Source organism: Cenococcum geophilum, assembly GCF_001692895.1.
Source record: "Cenococcum geophilum 1.58 unplaced genomic scaffold K441scaffold_30, whole genome shotgun sequence".
In the NCBI taxonomy this organism is placed as follows: Eukaryota; Fungi; Ascomycota; class Dothideomycetes; order Gloniales; family Gloniaceae; genus Cenococcum; species Cenococcum geophilum.
Window position 1 is genome coordinate 622,673 of NW_027137588.1, and position 3,395 is coordinate 626,067.

Here is a 3,395-nt window from a genome sequence, read left to right on the forward strand (position 1 = left end):
CTGTCTAACCTTATAAGACCCTTAGAAATAATTACCACTAAGGAGTTATTAAAGCGGTCGCTACGCGAGACCCTATAAAAAATAAAGGAGTTAGAAATATAATTAAAATAAGTATATTAAAACTACTAAAAATAATTATAAGGATAATTAGGGGAAGTATAAACACCCTAAACACGAAGCGGATTTAAAGGGGTAACGCTATACTACGCTATAACATTAGAAAAACCTAAATTCCGTATAAAGGAACCTAATAAGTACTATAGTAATAGTCTCTGGAACTATAATTATTTTATCTATTAATATAAAACTAAGTTTTAGCTAGATCTAAAATATTACTCTAATAAGTATAATTAGACACTAATTGCTTCTACCTTCCTATATAGTACCGTTAAGAGTTTATAAACATACTATAAGAAGAAACTTACTATACCCCTTAAATTTAGCAAACTTAAGTCCTAGTTGGTTAATTAGGTCTAAGACCCTACTAATTAAGGGATAGATTATAACTAGCAATACTATAATACTAAACAGCAAGAAGGCTAGAGTATAGTCTAGTTTATAAACTACTTAAAAGAACTAGAAGATAATATACCCTACTTAAACCTATAGGATAATACTATATAACTTTACCAGCTACTTACTAAGCTATAACCTAGGATTTAACAGGCTATATAGAAGAAAGGCAAAATTCCTACCTCTTAAGAAAAGCTTATCTCTAAAGCTACTCGGATTAAAAATGCTAAAAGAGACTATTTAGGTAAGCGAAAGGAATAAGACGCTAACAATAAAGAGTGTAGGACTAGACCTAGCTTTAATAATAGGGGCAGATTCCGACCTAACTACTCTATAGAAGAATAACGTAAGTAGGCTTTAAAGCCCTAGAGTAATACTAGTTAGCCCTAAAATAATAATAGGCAAAAACCTAATCCGAATAAGTAGAACTAAGAGTTATGCGTTTATTATAACTATGGTAAAAAGGGCTATATAAAGCGCTTCTGCTAGTAAAAAAAATAAGAGTTAGATTAATTAGGAAAAGAAAAAGCCTAGTAGATCTTTACTCCCTTATACTAGGCTAGTAAGAGAAAAAGGAAGTAAGCTGCCGTATAGTTATTCCCATCTCTATTTAAGTTAATAATAAATAGGTGATGTAAGACTGCCTTATGGACAGCGGCGCGACTATAGGGTTTATTTCTTAATTACTAGTAAAAGAATTAAATTTGGACCTTAGCGGCTTATAGGTGCGCACCGTTTAAAGTATTAGAGGCTACTAAATTCTATACTATAGGGAATAGGCTTTTTCCATAGCTAGCTAGGACCGCGATGGTCTATAGGATATGCAGGAGATGCGCTTTTATGCCGTAGAAATTAAGGGGTATAACCTTATTTTAGGATACCTATGGCTTTACCAAGTTAATCTAGATATTAATTAGCCTTTAGCCTTATATTAATATTAAAAGTCTTAACCACGCATTATAGTTAAAGATTAAAAGACTTTCTTAAATTATGTATAAGAAGAAGGGTAGGTATATGCTATATATACTACTTTTAATACTAAGAATAGGGATATAGGATATTCGTTTTTAGATATCCGGCTATACGTAGTTAAGGAACTAGAGATTCTATAGGAATATATAGACTTAGAGGATATTTTTAGTAAAGAGGCTATATAAACCTTACTTAACCCTATATTAGTTAAGCATGAGATAAATATAGGGGATAAATAACCTCCTTTTAGACCACTATATAATCTATTAGAAAATAAGCTAGCGGTATTACATTAATATATAGTAGATAATCTTTAAAGAGGATAGATTTGGCCCTCTATAAGCCTAGTAGGGGTATTAATTATATTTATACCTAAGAAGGATAAGACCCTTTGCTTTTATATTAACTATTAGGCACTAAATAAGATTACTATAAAGAATTGCTACCTATTACCCTTAATAGGGGAGCTTATTAATAGGCTATTAGGCGTAAAAATATTTATAAAATTGGATCTAAAAGATATATACTATTAAATCTAGATTAAAGCCGGCGATAAGTAGAAAACGGCGTTCTAAACATAGTATGGCCACTTTAAGTACCTAGTAATACTATTTAGGCTCACTAATATACTAGCGACATTTTAGGCCTATATTAATAAGGCATTATTAGGCCTATTAGACACAATATATATAGTCTACCTTAATAATATTATAGTCTACTTTAATAACTATAAAGTATATATATACTACGTGCAAATAGTACTAGAAAGATTACGGGAATATAAGCTCTATATAAACCTAAAAAAGTATACATTCTATACTACTAGCATTAATTTTTTAGGCTTTATTATTAGCGTTAATAGAGTGTTAATAGAGAAAAGTCGGGTAGACGCTATTAGGAAATAGCCCTACCCTACAATATTTAGAAAAGTGTAGGTTTTCTTAGGCACGGCGAACTTCTACCAAACGTTTATTATTTACTATTTATAAGTAATACTCTTAATTACTAATCTACTAAAAGGATCCAAGAATAACAAGAAGTTAGGACCCTTTATATTTAGGGAAGCTACTAAGTAGGCTATAGACCAGTTAAAGGATTTATTTACGTTAGCGCCTATTCTAATATACTTCTACTAGGAGCTATATATATACCTTAAAACAAATATATCCGGCTTTATCCTAGAGGCAATTATATCTTAATTAAAAGATAGAAAATAGCATTCTGTAGCGTTTTGGTTAAAAAAAATAACCCCTATAAAATAGCGTTATATAATATATAACCAGAAGCTACTTATAATAGTCGCAGCAATAAAGTACTAGCGGCATTATTGTATAGAAAGCAGTTACCCTATTAAAGTCCTTATAGACTATAATAACCTAAAATACTTTATAACTATAAAGGTATTAAGCAGTTAATAAGCTAGATAGGTAAAGGCACTATTATAGTACAACTTTAAAATTACGTACTGCCTAAGAAAGATAAATCCCGCTAATAGGTTATTAAGACGTCTAAATTACAAGATAGGAAGGATCTAGGACAGTATAGGGGAAATAATCCCTATATTGCAAAATTTGCTTAAGAAGAAAGAAAACTCTTTCCCTAGAATAATAGAATTTCGTAGTAAGGTAAAGGTTCTAGTAATACAGCTGCGAAGCGCTATAATTATAGAGCTATAGGATATAGTTATAGACTAGGTTATAGGCTAGACAGACATTACAAAGTTAGCATACCCTAGAATTAGCGAGAATTCTATAGGATATACTAGGGGTATTGCAGCACCTTTAACTTAACGGCGTATTAGCTATAAGTGTCCGGATCTAAAGGGGATAGGCGAGATACCTATTCGCAGCGTGGTATACTATATAATAGTAGGAGAATCTACTAGTACTAATAGTTTAAAACGTCTTATG